The sequence below is a fragment of the Microtus oregoni genome, unplaced genomic scaffold (assembly GCF_018167655.1).
Source record: "Microtus oregoni isolate MIOR12 unplaced genomic scaffold, Mior012 000067F_013, whole genome shotgun sequence".
In the NCBI taxonomy this organism is placed as follows: Eukaryota; Metazoa; Chordata; class Mammalia; order Rodentia; family Cricetidae; genus Microtus; species Microtus oregoni.
Window position 1 is genome coordinate 20,316 of NW_024543966.1, and position 19,800 is coordinate 40,115.

Below are 19,800 nucleotides of genomic sequence, written 5' to 3' on the forward strand. Positions count from 1 at the left end.
ACAGTATCTAAAACATTGCTGTTAGTTTCTGAAGACTTGAAAACCCATCCATTAGAGACTGTCATAGCTGGTGAACCCTCTGTGTTTACAGAAATTACCCTGAGATGGCCCCAGTGTCTCTCACTCCCTACATAGGAACCCACTCCCTTTTGTTCTTGCCAGTAAGAGTAGAGTCCACAGCTGGCCTGCTTAACAGGCAAGGATTCTGTAAGACTTACGTCAGATACTGTCCTGGACCAATATAAGAATGTACATCTAAGAGTCTTTTGAAACCAATTCCATGAGATGGGGACCTTAAGTATCTCTCCTCTCACACCTAGCAATCTGAGACACAGAGGTAAATTATTTTCCCCAGTGAGCGTGACTAGCAAGGGACTGAACCGTGACTGCGTTCCAACTGGTGGGAATGCAGAATGCAGGGGCCATACTCCTGCCCACTCGACTGGACGGGGGGGGGGGTCGCCTCCATCTCCCTCCACATCCCAGCCTCGGCCTCCCCACTTTGGAAGTCAGAATCTCCAGGAGGGCAGCTCCATCCTACACCAGGAAGGAAGATTCCCTCAAAGATGGCACTGTCCGGTGTCAGGCATTTATTTGTGCCCCAAAACTCATAAAAACCTCACTCAAATCTCCAGGTTAAAGGAGAGTCAGTCATCCCATGGCTATCACGGATTGAAGCCTTGCCTTCTTCACCTCTGGGAGTGGGCTGGTCTGAACTCCAAGCACTGAAGGCTAAGCCTCCACCTGCTCTGCCGCAGCCACAGGGACTGCTCTCACTCTGCCTCCCTCGTCACTGTGTCAGAAGGCTCTGGTGGGCCTCCTGCTCCTGGTGTCTGCACTTCTTGGGTGGATCAGAAAGGGCTCCCTCTTAAGATACAATCCCATACCTTCTCCTGCACTCTCCAGGCAGTGCCTGCTCACCTGCTACCCCCCCCATGATGGCTGCTAACCATCACTGACCTTGTCATCTCTCTGTGGGAAAAGGAACAAACCAGGGGGAAACGGTCAGTGGCCAGTCTCTTGTCACCACATCCACCACCCTGCTTGCCTCCCTAAGTTCTTGTCTCGTCCCTTCCCTCCAGACTTGCTGCAGGAAGCCCTGCTACTTCTGATGCTGACACAATGGATTCCTTGAAAGCTAAGCTGCTTGACACTCACAGCGAGTTTTTTTGCACGTTTCTTGACTTCAGCTGCATCCTCGGATAACTTTCTTTTCAAAGTCTTCATCTGAAGAGAATATTCTTGATAAAGTTTCTGCCTGTGAATGATATAGCAAGGAATAGTGCCATACTCCATCCCAATAGGAAGAAAGTACATTTGAAGCACGACTGACTTGCCCTCACTAACGCTATTGGTGGAGGATGTGGAAATGGCCTCTAAACTATGCAGACAGGGAAAAGGAAGCTGACTGGATTATTTCATTTTACATCACAGCATTTGCTCCTCCCTGCTGAGAGAGAAGTACCTTCCCACGCCTTTGTGCCAGAAAGCTCAGGAAGAACTATTGTTTTACTATCATTCCACAAATATTCGTCTGTCTGACAGACACAACTTGTGGTTAGTTCTCTCTTTCTGAAGAACAGGTCCAAGGAGCATGCACATCCGCTCCCATCAGAGAATTCTGCGGTGGCCTACCTGCTTGCTCTTCCTCACGCTGTGCCAGTGTGGATCTCGGTACAGTAGCACAGTGAACACTGCTCCTGATAGCTATAAGGCTTTGGAGGCATGGGATTTTCATTTCTATGGCACCGAACAGAGGCTCGACCGACTGTGGGATGAATGCTTTGAGGATTTCAAGCTCCAGGTGCCCAGCACGTTCACGTGATGCATACTGTTCCACTGACTCAACAGCAATGTGTCAAAACGGTCATCATAGCCGGGCGGTGGTGGCGCACACCTTTAATCCCAGCACTTGGGAGGCAGAGGCAGGTGGATCTCTGAGTTTGAGACCAGCCTGGTCTACAAGAGCTAGTTCCAGGACAGGCTCCAAAAAAAAACCACAGAGAAACTCTGTCTCGAAAAAACCAACCAAACAAACAAACAAAAAAAAAAACAACAACAAAAATAAAAAACGGTCATCGTAATTCATGGCTAGGAAACGCAGCTGACTTCGGTGATGATGTGAGGCTATAACATGACTAAAGAAGTCTACCCTATACAGAAATGCCAAGCCGAACACGTTCTCCTACTGAGCTTCTGGCCCGTGGGGGTCACGGCTATTCCTCAACCTCTAGCTATCGTGCTTACTAACCAAATGTCAAAGCGTCCGGGATAACAGCACCAAGAAGCAACAACCGTACCTTTGCTCGCCCTGGATTTTTAGAATATCCTCAAATTTCAGCTCCAAGGTTTCAGAAGACTCCATGATGATCGCTGTGAATCTTTCGCTGTTGCCCTGAAGAAAGTTCTTATTGGGTTCTGTATCGAAACACATTCTTGAAACCATTACTGTAAAGTTCCGCCAGCTTTAGTTTTCTACTTAGAAAACCACTTGCTATTAATAGAGGGAAACAATCTGTCAATGGCAAGAATATCTGCCTCCTTTCTTTCAGTCAAGAATTTCAGTGGTTATGACCTTGAGGTGAGATTGGAGAGCTGGACTTCAGTGTCTATATCTTACAGACAAAACACAGTGAAGGGAACTTAGCAAAACTGGCAAGAAAGGGTTTCAAATCGCTGTGCAATTTCCTCATGGGGCATCATTAAAAGGTAAAATTCAATCAATGTACATATTTATGCTCCAGTTCAAGGACACATTCTGAGGGACTGTTGGGCCGCTTTGTGCAAAACACAACAGTAGTCCGTTTACAAAGATCTCCAAAGGCTCCGAGATTATTGCACAGTCAGATGAAAATACTGTAACTATTGTAGCCATTGGAGCTTTTAGGCAAATTTGACAGGGTAGACACCCTGAATATTCTAACGGGGGAACCACACTGATCGATAAGTCTGTGGTACTGGGGATGGAACCCAGAGCCTTAAGCATAGAAGGCGAGTGCTCTCCCACTCAGCTACCTCCCTATCCTGATTCCTGAAGTTTCCAGAATCGATTCTCTGTCAGAAACCTCTACAGAGCTCCTAGAACGTTCTCGGATTGCAATGTTTTTTTTAACTGTTTGTGTGACTGACTTCTGACAGAGACATTTAAAGCAGGACTCAGTCTGCGCATACAATGGTCCCAGTGCTGACTTCAGCTCCCCACTGCATGTACCATTCTTTACACACTAAACAGTGGTCAGGTATTTAAGGGAGGCTGGCCACCACCCCTACTCACACACACGCAACACACACGCACATACGCACAAACACACAGGGAGAGAGAGTGAGAGAGAGAGAGAAAGAGAGAGAGAGAGGAGACAGAGAGCTGGACTGAAATACAAACAAGTAAAGTAATATGTGGTATTTTGTTTGGATTGTTTTTAGAGACAGGATTTCTCTGTGTAGCTTTGGTGCCTGTCATGGAACTAGCTCTTGTAGACCAGGCTGGCCTCGAATTCACCGAGATCTGCCTCCCTCTGCCTCCCAAGTGCTGGAATTAAAGGCATGTGCCACCACCGGCTGGCTTCAAATGTGATATTAGAAACAGACATATCACTTGTGCGAATCAAAACCTTGAAGACAGATAATTACATCTAATTTTCAAAGATCCCACTGTTAGTAAATAACAGCATCCACACCACAGGTGCCATGTTCTCAATATTGGCAATTAACGTGAAGTAGAGAGTTGGTAATCTAATAAATACTATTTGACACTGTTTGAGAACAAGGCAGTAAACACACTCTCTTGTCTGCCAAGCGATACCTCCCTCGCCTTGCACTTCTTTGGTTGAAACAATTTTCTCAAATTCCTGATATCTCCTAGAATGTACCTTCAAATTCTTCAAATAAATTCTGTATTTTCTTCCTGCAAAGAAATTACCTTTTTACTTCGATGTACATAAAAGGTCATTCTTGTAGTGAGTGGAAGAAGTGGAGGGTGCCACACAGCCTACATACAATTCACATTTCAAGAACAGGCCACCTTATTCCTGTCAGACAGGCTCTATGACAGGATCCGTACTTTGTTGGAGGCATGAGATTTTCATTCCTTACCACATTGAACATCTGATCTACTGTAGGATGCTGCTTTGAGATCCTTCAGCTCAATGCACCCAAGTACATCCACGTGGTGCATGCGCCTTAGTTGCTACATTTACTTACTTACTTACTATCTCCGTTTATTCTGTCAGTCTGGCAATCAGCAAGGACCCGGAATATCCCCCAGGTTCTGCCATGCCTCAGCCCTCACTTCTGGGCTTAAAGGCTGGGTGTGGCCACGCATGGCTTTATCTGTGGGTGCTGAGGGCCTGAACTCAGGCTCCTGTGTTTGCACCTTAAGCACTCTTCCACTGAGCCCTCTCTCCAGCCAGACTTTTCTAAATTTATTTCGTGAAAACATGAAAACGTATCACCTGGCCTCTTGCCCTTCTGTTCCAGAGGAAGTACCGTCCTCACCACTGACATCAATGACTTCTCTTCCTGGTGTTTTAAAACGAAAGAGGAAAACTATTTTGAAACAAAGTGTGCTGTTCTCATCATCCCCCACGGAAAGCAGTGTCATTATAGTGTTTCTAGATTCCATAGCCAGCATCTGTTCCTTACACTTTTTCAATAGTCATCCGTGAAATCATGAACACACACACATACATGTCACATATACATCACACACAGAGACACAGACATACAGATACACAGACACACACATACATATCACATATACATCACACACAGACACACAGACACACAGAGACACAGAGATACACACAACACACACACCACTTTAGGCTTGACTCTCAGACCAGTTGGTCCAGGCACCTGTACAGGCCTTCCAGAGAGTCACTGTGACCCATGTGCTCCCGGAGAGGCATGTTGACTAGGCATGTGGCAGGTTTCCTGTGTGGCAGAAATTTCAGGTGGGGGAACCTAAAGGCCCCAAGAAGCTTGAACAAGAGTTATTAGCATCTGAAACCTCCTGCTATTCCAATAAAAGTTCATGCACATAATCCACTCAGTGCTCCACCCACCAAGAGATTTTAGGATGTCCCCCGGGGTGGACACAGCCCTACAGGGCCCTTCTGTTTTTGGTGTTGTTGTTTGATTTTTTTTTAACCTTGGGTGATGAAATCTGGGGTCTTGGTGTCATGCAATGTGATATGCATGAGCCTTGGATGTGTGCCAGCACTGTCAGGAACTTTCCCACCCACCAAGAGATTTTAGGATGTCCCCTGTGGTGGACACAGCCATATGGCAGCCCATCTTGTTTCTTCAAACCTGGAGTGATTGAATCGGGGTTCCGGGTGTCATCTGACATGAGAATCAGACCTGCCTCGGATGCGTTTCAGAACTCTCAGGGGCTTTCCCACCCACCAAAAGACTTTAGGACGTTAACCAGGTGGACAGAGCCCTACAAGGCCTATCTGGCTTGTTGTTGTTGTTGTTATTGTTTCTGGTTTTGTTTTTTACCTGGGGTGACTGCATCTGGGTTCTTGGTGTCATCCCACGTGGGATTCGGATCCAGCCTTGGACACGTGCCAGCACTCTCACGGGCTTTCTTCTCCCCGCTTGACATGGCTAGAATCTTCTTGGGCTAGACAGGACTCCGGCCACTACAGATACCAGGAGGAATTACAGGATGGCAATGGGAACAGGGACTTGGACTCCACAGGATGTGGCCAGATGCCCTGGCTCTTGTACTGCAGCAAGGAGAAGGCAAGAGGATGTCACCACAGTTCAGTTCTGCACCATATCTCTATCTGAACGTGGAGCTCTCAGACCCACTACCTCTCAAGATTGGTCCTCTGCTGTGTTCCCGACCCTTGGGTAGGAAAATCCTGGGCACTGCCGGTGTAGGAGGGTCATCTGTCTATGTGTTACTTTCTTTGGTTAATAAAGAAACTGCCTTGGCCTTTTGATCGGCCAGCCCTTAGGTGGGTGGAGTAGACAGAACAGAATGCTGGGAGAAAGAAAGCAGAGTCAGGCAGATGCCATGAAGCTCCGGCCCGAGATGGACGTAGGTTAGAATCTTCCCGGTAAGCCACCACCTCGTAGTGCTACACAGATTATTAGAAATGGGTTAATCAAGAAGTGAGAATGAGCCAATAAGAGGCTGGAACTAATGGGACAGGCTGTGTTTAAATGAATACGATTTGTGTGTTGTTATTTCGGGTGTAAAGCTAGCCATGCGGGAGCCGGGCGGGAGGAAAAGCAGGCCAGCTTGCCTCATCACTACACACTGCCTCCCGCCTGCCAAACAAGGCACCAAATGCCCGTGTCTGGTTGGGAACGCCAACGCATTGAGGGCCTACTCAGTCACCTGGGCCACGTCTCCCAGCTCATAAGCTGTCCCACTCAGCCTGCCCAATCCCTGTAGCCCTCTTGACCCCTCCCCAACCTTGCACTCTGGGGCCTTGCTCAGTCCCATTTAGAAGCAAAGCTCCTGAGATCACCCCACAGGTTTCCCTCGGTCCTGCCTCTTTGAGATCCCACTGTCCTGGTGCATGAGCTAAGTAAGGTTCCTCTCGGATCCCTATCACAACTGGGGAGACTCATAACAGAGTTACTCAATGGCAAATCATCCATGCAGGTATTCTCCCACCCTGGGAGCCTCCTTCTCCTCAGCGAGTGGCTGTGCCTATCTAGGCCCCACCTCCCAATGCACATCTCTCTGACGGGCTGCAAAGGCATACACGGCCAGGATTAAGTGGCCTGAAATGGCACTTGTGAGATCTGGATGCAGAAGTTGCCCAGACGTTGGATGCAGAAGGGGCCCAGTCCTGCCCCACCCCCTGCAGACAGGCATTTCTGTCGAGGCAAGGCCCTTGGGTGCATGTCAGTGGGCCCCAGATGTCCCTTGAGGACTCCAGCTGGACACAAGGAGGAAAACATGGACAGTCACTACTTCCCCTTCTGTACCTCACTGCCACACCCAGCTCTCTTCAAACCTGCCACCCTCAGAACCCCTTCCTCTACTGCCTTCAGCGTCCTATTTCACTACCAGGCAAAAGTGGGTCTTTCAAACTTCACCTCACAGATAAACCTGCGCCCTTCCTCCTCAAGATCCCGCTCTCCTCCCCCAAAGGGCTGTGCATCCCTGCTGACCTGGGCTCGCGATCGAGTCTGCTATTTACCCTGTCCACTCACCTCGGTGACCACACTTGAGAATGCCCCTCTGAGAGGCTCCTTTCCCGCCCCTGTCAGACAGAGGCCCCACCTCTGGCACTCCTGAGGCTGCCTGCAGGCCCTCGCACAGGTGTGACGCTGTCCATCAGTCGCCCATTCCCGACTCGGGCCCTACAGTTGCCTATGTGCTTGATTAAAGTGCCCAGAGTTCCCTTTCAGACCGGTGAGCCTGTCGAACTCTTGCCAGTGGAAGCATCGCAGGAGGACCCAGTTGTCCTGTCAGGACCCACAGACCCCAGGAAGGAAAGGAACACAAAACAGCAGATGTGGAGAGTCCCTACCGCCTCTCTCAGGCCCCTGACTCTGCCCCACCCAGTGTTCTAGGGCTCAGCTGCCTTCATCACCTCTTTTCATTCTTGCCTCTGGTGCCTCTTGCAGCTTGAAGTGGAAGTGAGGCTCCCAAAGTCACCTCACAGGCCACCCTGACCCCTCTCGCTCTGTGGTCCCTCTGTCCTGCGTCAAGAGCTTTCGTCTTCCTGATCCCTCTAAACCACCCCAGGAGCACTGGCACGGTACCCCGAAACCCCCAAAACAAAGAAACAAAAAACCCCGCCACTCACCTACGTGCCTCGGCTCCGCTAGACAGCTTCCCTCCACTCAGAGGTTGGCCACGTTTAGTCTGGCCCCACCTCGCAATATAACACTCTCTGATTGGCTGGCCTGATACCCCTTGTCGCACGCGCAGGGGCGGGCCAACATGATGCGCATGCGCCAAGGGGTTCAGCACGCCTAGCTTGACCAGTCACGCCCTCCCCTTGAGGCATGGCCCACGGCCTCATTTCATTGGGCCGTGGTCACAGCCAGTTAAGCCCATCTTCCTGTGTATGTGTCTGTCTCTGATTGGATGCCACCGGAAGGGGCGTATATGTGCCATGGGGGCCAGTGGGTCCCATGGGCTGCTCTCGGGACATGAAACATAAGCACTTACAGGGAGAGGTCAGGCGAGACTCCAGGGCTGGGCTGATCTATCAGTCAGAGACAGGCGTTTACCCTGGGGCACAGCAGTTGAGCATGCCTGAGAGGTCCACTGTGCTTTTCTCTCCAAATGGTGCTCTGATTGCTGATGGCCCGTGGCTGTATCTCAGAGGTCTCAGGTGTTCATCCTGCCCCCGAATAGTACACAGGGGCCAGCTGTTGGATACCGCACGTCCCTCCTCTAACACCCTGTCCGGCTAAGACCTCCCAGGCCCTCTATTTCTCAAACCTCGCCTCTGATGCTCCAGAGGTGTCTAGTCCAGTTCGAGGCTAAGGCCAGACACAGGCACATCACATCACAGGCCCTCTTGAGCAAGCCTCCCCGGGATCCCCACCATCCAACCCCAGGGGCTGTGGTTCAAGCATTACTTGCCTAAAACCTCGCCAGAAGATGCCCTTTCACCCAGTTATTCACTAGGTGATCCTAACCCAACCACACCTTCGAGAGCTTCCTTCCCTTCAGAAACCAGCCACAGATAGTTAGTCCCAGCCTTTCCGATGGACATGCACCCCTTTTTGGCTGGAAGGGCGTGCTCACACGCGAGGCAGTACAGCATGGTCTGATGAGTACGGTGGCCTATCCAGGCTTGCATGCATGCCTGACGGATGGCCATCAGGCACGTCTCACGATGCACACTCTGCTCCCCAAGGGCTGTAGAGGAAGGTAGTCTCTGATTGCCACGGCTGGAGCCTCACCGTGGAGTCCCTTAATGGTCAGTCACCTTCACCACCCTGATCCAACAGAGTAACCTCAGATGCTTATTTCTATTTTTATAGACATGAGGGTCTCATGCAGATAAAGGCCACCTTCCAGAGGATACAGTTAGGTTTGCTGACATAGCACCCATGCGTGGGACCGAACCTTTGTAGTAGGAAGGGGGCCGCTAGTTCTTCCTGCCTAGACCCAAAACAATCACACAGAAACTGTATTAATTAAATCACTGCTTGGCCCATTAGCTCTAGCTTCTTATTGGCTGACTCTTACATCTCGATTTAACCCATTTGTATTAATCTGTGTATTGCCATGTGGCTGTGGCTTATCAGGTAAAGTTCCCAGCTTCTGTCTCTGGTGGTGGCTCCATGGTATCTTTTTGACTCCACCCTTCTTTCTCCCAGCATTCAGTTCAGTTTTCCCCACCTAGCTAAGTTCTGCCCTGCCATAGGTCCAAAGCAGTTTCTTTATTCATTAATGGTAATCACAGCACACAGAGGGGACTCCCACACCAGCCCTTCAGGTCTTCTATCAGGCTGTCTTAGTTAGGGCTTCTATTGCTGTGATACAATCCATAACCAAGGCAACAACAGAGAGGAAAGAGTTTATTAGGGGTTTATGCTTCCAGAGTGGTAGGGTCCATAATGGCAGGGAATGCAGGTGGCACACAGGGCACCTCCCGCTGGAAGCTGGAGCTGAGGGCTCCCATCTCAAACTGCAACCCAGGAAGTCAAGTGAAAAAGGAGGCTTTTGAAACCTGAAGGCCACCCCCCCCTTACACACACCCCAGCGACATACTTCCTTCCCTCAGCAAGGCCTCATCTCCTTAGCCTCTCCAAACAGCCACCAGCCACCATTGGATTTTAGAGAGGAAGGAAACTAAAGGCAGGAAGGAGACCAAAGTCTGGCATCAACAGGTAAGCCTGACTCTGTTTAACCCAAGGACAGGGACTCTCCACCGGATCTATCAATCCCTGCTAAGTCACAATGTAAAGAACCTGGTCTGGGTGACCAGTTTGGGGACGACAATCTATTTCCTCTACCCCTCTGCCGGCCAGCCAACATTGAAAGTAGGCCATTCAACAGAGCAAAATGTTACCCACTTACGCTACTTCACAGTCATGCTAGCTATTGTTGTTCGCGGTGTCCTGCATGTCCTGCCAGTGTGCAAGGGTTAAATCCAAAGGAGCAGAGCAAGTCGTTCCCATGTTGTTGGTTATGCTAGTTCCGGGTCTGGGAAGATAGGGAAATATCCCACAAAGGAAGCGAACGAGAACAATCACAAGACAAATTAAGACGACCAGACTCCCAAGGCTTCCTGGAATTCCGGGGGAAGACCATCCTTCCTCCAAGGTGGGATATGCCCAAAGACACTCCAAGTCAAAGGTATAAATTCCACAGGTGGCTCCCTATCCTCTCCCTCCCCAATTCTGTCCAGAAGCTTCTGAAAGCGAACAGTCAGACCTCAGGTAGAATCTCTCAGGGGTCCCTCCTGGACCCTAACCCAGTCTACGGATCGAGACAAAAGGGTGCGATATTCAATAAGCGTATCATTACACAAATGAAGTATGGACATACGTATGTCCTTGGTTGGCCGGTTCCTATCTGTCCTTGGGGTATGTAGATGAAGCATACTTTGGACATATTTTTAATTGGCCAGTTCTAGGCTATCCTAAGGCAATGCTCTCCCATGTGCTACTGTCTCCTACTAGATGGCCCTTGTCACATATGAAATGTTTTAGCCTAGCCTAAACAGCGTGGTGGGAAGCAATTAGATCAGTCTGACCGGTTTTTCATTTCTCTCATTACCCGCAAAACCTCAGCACAGCATCCCCCAATATCCGATCACCCACCTAGCCATTATCACCCCAGTGCCTTTCTCCTCAGAAAGAGGACATATGGAACCAGTCCCTCTCCTCCCCAAGATTGCATCTCTATGATTGGCTGGGAGAGGGTGTTCCAGCAGGTGGGGCCTAGCACATGCCCACGTGAGTGGCGGGCTTAGCAGGCATAAAGGTGAGCACAGCAAGCTCATGCGTGAGCCATGCCCGAGAGATGCCTCAGAGGCGTGCCTGCATGAGGCAGACCAGGAGAATGTGTGCTCACGAGGGAGGCTGTCCAGCACATAGATGCATGCATGAAGCAGGGACCAACAGGGCCCATGTATTAGATTCGAGGAGGCTTTCCAGGGCGTGTCCCCCCATAAGGGCCCTTATCGTGAGGCTTGATTCATGGCTGCAATGCCTTCAGCCGCATTAGGGCTATGGTAGTCAGAAGGGGATGCACCTCCATAGTCTCAGATATTTCAATTCTTGTTCCCGAGTTGGTGTTGCTTTTGGGGAGGCTCAGGAAGGGTGGCCTTGTGGGCAGAGGTGTGTCACTGGAGGTGGGCTTTGAGAGTGTAAAGCAGTGGTTCTCAACCTTCCTAATGCTGCAACCCTTTAATACAGTCCCTCGTGTTGTGGTGACCCCAACCAAAACGTCGTTTTCATTGCTACTGCATAACTCTAATTTTGCTACTGTTATGAACAGAAATGGAAATATCTACATTTTCCGATGGCCTCGGGCGACCCCTGTGAGAGGATCATTTGACACCCCACCCCCGAGGGTCTGCAGCCCTCAGGTTGCAATCCATGGGTTTTAGGACTCTCAAAAGGTGCCATGTCGAGTTTGCTCTCTCTAGTCCTGGCACCAACGTGGATGGCTGAAGGGACTCTGGCTAGCTTGAAATTGGTGTGCATGGCTCTGGCAGGCTTTGCCCTTCTCTCCCATTCCCTCTGCCTTGCTGAAGACTGTTAGATGACATTCCTAAAGCTAGCCACCAAGGTCCATTCACTCATGTGGTCACTTCCTCTTCCTGAGGTTGACTACCAAAGTCCAGCAATCAGAAGCCCCCTTTGCTTCACCTAATGAACATGGCCAATTAAACTTAAACCCCTCATCCTAACACACGCATAAGAGAGAATCCGGTATAAGTCAGGGCTGTCTAGGTGAATAGAACCAATAGAGAAATGTACACACACACAGACACAGACATACACACAGACACACACACAGACACACACACACATTCACGGGGTGGCTGGAATTCTTTGAATGCCTTACCCAATTGGGTGCTGGATTGTCCACAAATGGCTTTCTGCATGCCAGACAGTGGGATAATTCAGTATCAGCTAAACTGACAAGCTGGAAGCCTCGGCTCAAGGAGAACAAATGATGTAGCTGCAATCCAGGCCTGGAAGCTCCCTGGACTGTAGCTGCTGTGCATCTCCATTAGATGGCTGGAGGCTCTGGAGTCTTGTGGCCATGAGTGATGGTGACGGTACTACATGCTCTTGCTCAGGAAGGATGGAGTTAGGCTGCCCTGGCAGGCTTTCTCTTCTTTAATTCTGCCTGGGCTCCCAGACTACTGCATGGAAAATCCACACCCAGGGAGAGACCTTCCCCTGTTACTCTCCTGGGAAATCCGTCCTCTCTGACAATGGTTCTAGAACAGACACACCAGAAGTGAGCTTCCCTAATTCTACTCTAGACGTCTGTCAGTCCAGCCACGCTGACAACATAAACCAACAAAGACACGCTGCCTTGTAGTTAGAGGAGACATTGAAAAGCTCAAGGAAGTATCCTGGGTGGCCATCAACGAATACGGCATGAAGAAAATGCTGTGTTACATACAGAATACAGTATTTAACACATACATGACATGGCACATTCGCATGAGGGACAAGCAAAGGAAAGCCTGTCATCCACAGGCAAATGGATGCAACGGGACATCACAGAGCAGCAAGAGAGCCACGCCAAGTGTCACATGTTCCCTTTTATCTCATAATGAAAACCAACCAACCAAACAAACAAACACAATGAAACCCAGGGAGCAGAAAGTAGGATAGGCCAGGCTGTGAAGAGGTTTGTGAGTTGTAGCATCTGAGAGCAGGGAGAAGGTAGCAGTATGGCGAGGCTGCACACCATCCATGCACATGTGTACGTGGGATAAAATGGCACCGCAGATGTCATTCATTTCTAACACTAATGTTACTGACCATAAAATTAAAGATGGGCAAGGATCATGGCTCAGTGGGTTAGGTTTTCCCATGCAAGCATGAGAACCTGAGTTCAGATCACCAGCGCCCACGGAAAATCCAGGCACAGCAATACACCTAAACCCTAGAGCCAGCATGTCTGGTGTGGAGGACAGAGTGCTGGATCCATCCGCAAAGCTCTCTGGCCACTCCGCCTGACAAAATCAGTGAGTTTCATGTTCACTGAGAGACTGTGTCTTAAAAGATAAGGTAAATCTGCAGCCAACTAAGCTGCACGGGAGGTCCCCTTTCTCAGCGGGGCCCGCTGTGCAACGGTTGCCAGCAGCTTCTCACTGGGGCCTGGTGTGCAATGCTTGCCAACAGCACACTTGTTCGGATGACCTCACCCTGTTGCCTGTATGGGCTCCCCGAAGGGACCTTGGAGACAATCTTCTGAAGGCTCTTCGAGCTCTGACCTCAATGTCGCCTCCAATCTAGGCCCCAGACAGGTATTCGCTGTGCCCTAGGGAAGCCTCAGGTCACCACGGCCAGGGGTCTCACTGTCCAGGCCATCACGTCCACCTGAATCATGCCTCAGAATAAGGAACATCAGATGGAGGCCCTACGTAAAGCCAAGTTCAAGCTCTCCGTGCTGCCAGAGGCAAGTGGTGTTATTAAGCCCCTTCCTCCCACTTTCTTGCCCTGGTCCTCCTCACTGAGTTCTTCTTTGTCTGTCTCTCTCAAAGAGGTGAGGCTTCACTAAACTGAATGTAGATTGATCTGAGGGACACAGTCGCTGAGAAGTGACTCGTTCCTGATGGCCGAGGGGTCAGCTGCATCACCAATCCTGGTCCCACGGGCATTGGCGGGCCCCGCACTCCTCGGGGCTTCTACTGTGGTGCTACCCTCTACCCTACTAAATCATGTTCAGTAATAAATATCACATCCTGTCTGGGAAAAGAGGGGTTACAGATGATACGCAGTGTCAGCCTTTGCCCTACACAGTCACACACACGGCAGGGGTGAGGGTGAAACACAAGAGGAGAAAGGGAATACTAGGGAGGGAGAGGAGGGATGGAGGGAGGGAAGAGGGATGGAGGGATGGAGGGATGTATGTGGTAGTAAAGTCAATGGGCTAGTAAGATGGCTGAACAGGCACATTCCACCAGGCCTGATGAGTTGGTTCCAATCTCCAGGTCCGACAACTTCAGGACTCACTCCCAAGGTCTATCCTCTGTCCTATCTGTGTACGTGTGCGTGTGCGTGCACACACACACACGTAACATTTTTGTAAAAAAGAAAAAAATCCATCAGGTTGGCCTTCAAAGGAAGACTAGAATTCACCATGAAAATTTGGGACAAAGAGTGGTAGGCAGAGCCACAGGACGGGAAGGACAGGAGAATGTGATCCTCCTTCCTCTCTCCCCTCCCAGAAGGCTTTTGTTCTCCATCATAGATTCATTTCTGTAATCTACACAAAGAATAGGCTTAGCTCACAAACTCCGGGTAAAAGGTCAAGCAATTTCAAGTGTGCTGAACAGGGCTGGAGAGATGGCTCCATGGTTGAGAGCTCCAGCTGTGGTTCCAGAAGACTGGGATTCAGCTAGCCACCGCCGACTGTGGGTAGCTCACAACCCCCTGTAACTCAAGCCCTAGGGGAACTGAGCCTAAAGTCTGACCTTCCTGGTACCGACACACACTGGGAATATGCTCGCAAAGACTCAACAAGGAAGATAAATGTCAAATGTACTGAACACAGATTCTCGGGATTCCTTCAAAAGATACAGCACAGGACAAGAGTAAGAGAATGACACAAGAGTCAGACAAACACACACGCACGCACACGCAGAACTACGTGAGTAAAATTAAACTCTAAAGAGAACACTAGAAAATGCTCGTGGAAACACCCACCGAAAATACTGAAACTGTAAGTGCCTATGCACACACTCACAGATAAAATATTTTTGACCAAAGGGAAGGGCAGGGATCTTCCAGCCAGTGTTGAATAATGCCAGAAATGAGTCTGGATGCCTTTGGGAAAAGCCAGAGCCCCACTGCAAGCTCTAAGCCAACACGTGAAGATCTGGCTCTGCCTCGGGAACCGTGTTAACAGTCTAGCGCATCTGAGCACGAAACTACAGAGTTGTGCTCTACTGAACGTCTGAGTGAGCAGGTGGGGCTGGTTTTCCATTTGCAATGCAGTTGGCTCTGTGACCTCATGAATGGATGAAAGCAAGCACGGAAAGGCGGATCCCACCGTTATTTATTTCTTCCTGAAATAAGCAAGGTAACATTCACTTTGGGCAGGTGACAGAGAACCAAAGCAGCCTGTCGTAGAATCAAATGACATTGGCTTCCTGAATGTAACTGGCCCTGCTGGGGAGAATGTCAGGGTCAGGAGGGTCCACACTTAAATGTTGCTACTCACAGAACTGTTGGGGTTCACTTCATGGTCAACAGAGTCTCAGTCTTATTTCTAACCGACAAAGTAAAGAGAAAGGAGCTGCACTGACTACTACTAACACCCTCTGGGCACGGATATTGCTCCCTGTGCCTCCTCCAGGTGAGCTTCAGAAGGTTTCTTCACAGCTGTAAGGACCAGGGACTGAAGGTACGTTTCAACTACCGACACATCCTGCTCTTGCTGTGGGAAAACGGAGAGTTAGGGGATCATTGTTCCATCTCTGCCCTTAGGAAGCCATTCCGAGGCACACAGCATCACAGACCCACGACTTACACTTTCCATGATAACTCTGTCCTGCGCCTTGGAGATTTGTTTCTTCACTTCACTTTCTTCGCCACCAATGAGAGTTTTGCCATGTTCATGCAAGTCCTTGGCTTTCTGAAACAAACAAACGAACAAATCTCCACTCGAGTCTGGCTTGACACCTCACCTCATGTAATTTTAAAAGAACCGACTTTGCATAGCCAAAGGATGCTTGTTAGGAATTCAGAGTAAGAACAGTGGCTACTTCAGCACATCTAAAGAGTTACTCCACTTCAGGAAACCTTCCAGTCCCCCATTTTAAGGTGGTATCATAGTGGGACAAGAAGAGCAAAGGGACTTATCTGGAAAATGGGTGGAGATATGTTAAAGGCCTCACGTGGGGCAGACCTGGGAGGCCAGGCATGGGCCCACATTGGAGACTCCCCAAGGATTCCCACACTGGACACCCCCAAGGCTGCCAGAGGAAGGAGCCATTTGCCATGCCCATAGAATGTGATTTTCAACGAAGAACACACAGTGTGCAATCCCACGACCCTTCGGTCTAAGGAAAGCTCAAGCCAGGACTCAAATCCCTCTGTTCTCTCAAAGGACACTGCAGGGGTGGACACAGAGGAGAAAGAAGTGTGTCGCCCTCTGTCCAGAAAAGGGCAAAACGCCGGTCCAGTCCCTGCCCTATTCCCAGGGTCCAGAGCAGCTTAGGAACAGATGACCTGCACACTAGCTGAACACAGGTATGGAAGGGGAGCTTGCTGGGCTGGCGGCTGAAGAGGACACAGATGGCGACTGCAAGCAGTAGAAACATTAGGGAAGACAGCGCACATGGTGCTTTCTGGGCACAAAACAGAAGCAAAGCATGGGTAGGGAATGGGAGTCACTTCAGGAGAAGCTGGTACTCTGGGAGGGAAGACGGGGAGACAGAAGCAAGCAGCCAGTGAAGCTTTCAAGAAGGTGTGGGTGGTGTGTGTGTGTGTGTGTGTGTGTGTGTGTGTATGTTAGAGGGTGTTGTGCGGAGGACACAGGAAACAGAGAGAACAAAGCAAGAAGGCCACGGGGAAATCTGGGAGAGGGAAAGGCCGTGTTTCAGGACAACAGTCTCTCAGAGGCAGAACTGAGGACTAGGAAAGGAGGGAAGCCTGGGTGGAGAAGCAGAGGGAGAGCGAGAAGAGCGAGCACAGGGCAGAAGGGACCACCTGGGAAGCCAGAGAAACCCAGTCACAAGGCTCCCTCTGAGCTACTGCTGCTGCTCACACTGAGCACCCACAGTTAGAAGGGAGCCTTTCTGGGTGGCTCTTCCAACAGGCTCCCAGGCAGTACTCAGCTGCATTAGAGCTGCATGTTCCCTTTCTTAAGCTCTTCCTAAAGGCCTAGATGTATGTAGGTGGCTCTCAAGGTCTTGAATACTAACTTATATTTCTGCGTGCATGGGGGTGCAGGAGAGTGTGCATGCACATGTGTCTGAGTATGGCGACCAGAGGTCATAACAAATTCAAAGTGATTTCCTTCACGTGTACCTGTCTGCAAGCATACGTGTGCACTCGGGAACACCTGCGCCTTCCAGAACCCCTCACCACATCAAGTTTTGAGGCAGGGTCTCTCACGAAACACGAGGCTTTACAGTTTGACTGTTCTGGTGGTCCCACAAGCCCCAGGGATCCTTTTGTCTCTACCCTCTCCACTCTGGGCTTATAGGCACATTCCTGGAGTACACGGGGGTGCTAGGAATATTCACTAGGGTACCAACAGGGGTACTCACACTTGCTCAGAGAAGACAGACCTAGCTTCTCGCCAGCATCCTGAAAACATTCAATTTACTATGACACATGGAGCACTTTAGATAGGGCATCTGAGTCGGGTCTGAGGAGAGATCTTTCACAGAGCATTTTAATGAGAGCATCAAAAAGAATTCCCATTGAAGGGCTGCTTCAATCCCTGGATATACAGAGGTCACTTAGGACCTGGAGCTTCAGCAAGGGTAGAACTGCCAGCTCGCAGTTCAAAGAGGATTAACCCTCTACCAGTTTTTTCATTTCCCACATCTCTTGGGGAGATGCTGAAACGCATGACCACCAACACTGGAGAACAATGCTAATGTCGGAAGACTATAAATGTATGAAAGAAAATAAAAGCTACCCTTGCCCATTGTGTATTTCACTGATCTGTCCAATCCAAACAGTCAGAGGAAAACCAGAAGGATCCCCAGACGTGCCAATCTCCATCGCAATGTCACCGGAGGTCCATAACTCATCACTGCGATGCACTGTGATCCTCTCTAAGCAGAGCTCTCGTCACCAGCTCCTGTGCTAGAAAGCTGCCCCCAACACTGTCATCGGCTTCCCAGGTCAAACAAACCTTAGCATCGCTCCTAGGTGTGGGGAAAATTTTCCCAAGAGAGTGTGATCATGCTCTGCAAAACTAATTACTTCTCCCACAAGCTGAGAAAGGGCCAATCTGTCTTCTCCTTTTATAGACACGTGGCATGGCATAGGGGTGTGTTCTGTTGACAAGTGCAATCTACCAGACCTTCAAAAATGTGTCACGTAAATCTTTAGCGTTTCCAATCGTAGTTTCGTGATCCCCTATAGCTTTCTGTAAAATCTTCATCTGCTTCCAAGTTATAAGCTGAAACGTAGGAGAATAATGACAAAATGTCAGTACAACTGAACATCCAACCCTGCTGCCAGTCACAGAAAATCGCTTCCCGTGATGTTTTGTGTGCTGACATTTCAAGAACGCGTTTGAAGACATGCCCTTCAGTGCCAAAAGCAACATAACAAGACCTGACCTGTCACAGAGGGAGATAGTCCGTCTAGCTGGTGCAAAAATACTATAAAATCGTTATTCAGTTTGAAATTAACATAAGCCCCACCTCATCTGTGGATTCCCTCCTCACTCGCCAAAATTAAGCACAAAACGTTCCTTTGTTTATTCACAAAGTATTTTGAAGACACCGAGGGCACGGACTAGCTTCCAAGGAATCCCTTCTCCCAACCCTCCCCCCCCCAAAAGTTCTTCATCAATCAGTCATTCCCCGGAGTGTGACATCATCCCATCAACTGTATTATCGACCTAATAAGAAGGGCAGGGAAGACGAATAGCAAACATACTGCAGCTCCTGTGGTCAAACATTCCACAGCAACATGTCAAAAACTGCAAGCACTCGATACACAAAGTCTAGAAAGGCGGGGATTCTTCACGGCTCTGCTTTCACCCTCCTAGGAAACTGAGGCAGGGAGGTGACTCATTTTCTGAGTTTTCAATGAGGAGCAAGCAGCAGGACTATGGCTGCATGGCAATCAGTGGGGGTCCGGAGAACATGCTCCTCACCGCCAGACTGGAATCTGTCTCCATCTCCCTCAGATTCCAGGCTCTGCTTCCCTACTTTTGGAAGTCAGCATCTTTGGGAGTACCGCCCTGTCCTCCATCAGGATGAAAGACTCCTCAAAGACAGCACTAGTCTGTGTCCATGAACACTTAGCTACCTCTGAACGCTAAGCCTCCACCTGCTCTGCCACAGCCACAGGCACTGCTCTCACTCTGCCTCCCTCGTCACTGTGTCAGAAGTCTACCTGGGACCGCACCCTCACCCCTGTCCTGCACCTTTGGCATCTGCACTGCACGGATGGTATAGCTTTCCCTCTGAGCACCCAAGCCCATACCTTCTCCTGCGCTCTCCAAGCAGTGCCTACTCCGCCTCCCTCCTATGCTGGCTCCTAAGCCATGACCACACCACCCCTCCACAGAAAAAGAAGCAAGCTGGAGAGGACGGCCAGTCTCTCGGGGACACAAGCACCACCCTCCCTGTCTCCCGATGCTCATGTCCCGTCCTGTCCTGTCGGGTCCCTTTCCGTGGCGATATGCAGCATCAAAGCATCAAAGCCCCGCCACTTCGGAAACAGACAAGGTGGCTCTATTCCAAGCTAAGAGCGACACTCACAGCGAGGTGATCTTCTTGCTTCCTTGAACTCTCCACATCGTCCAGCCACCCCTGATGCAGCGACTCAAACATCTGGGAGTGCATGGCGTGAAGCTCTTGCCTGTGAAACACAGTCACAATTACTGAGCACTGTCACGCTGTGTGAGGCTACGGCAAGGACGCATGCACACACTTCACATTTTGAGACAAGAGCCAGGCGCAAAAGAGAAAGGGG

General features: G+C 49.9%; 1 pseudogene; it reads left to right on the forward strand.

Moving 5' to 3' along the window:
• The first annotated feature begins 13,200 nt into the window (after positions 1-13,200).
• Positions 13,201-13,375, forward strand: LOC121440396 (annotated as a pseudogene).
• Positions 13,376-19,800: the final 6,425 nt, after the last annotated feature.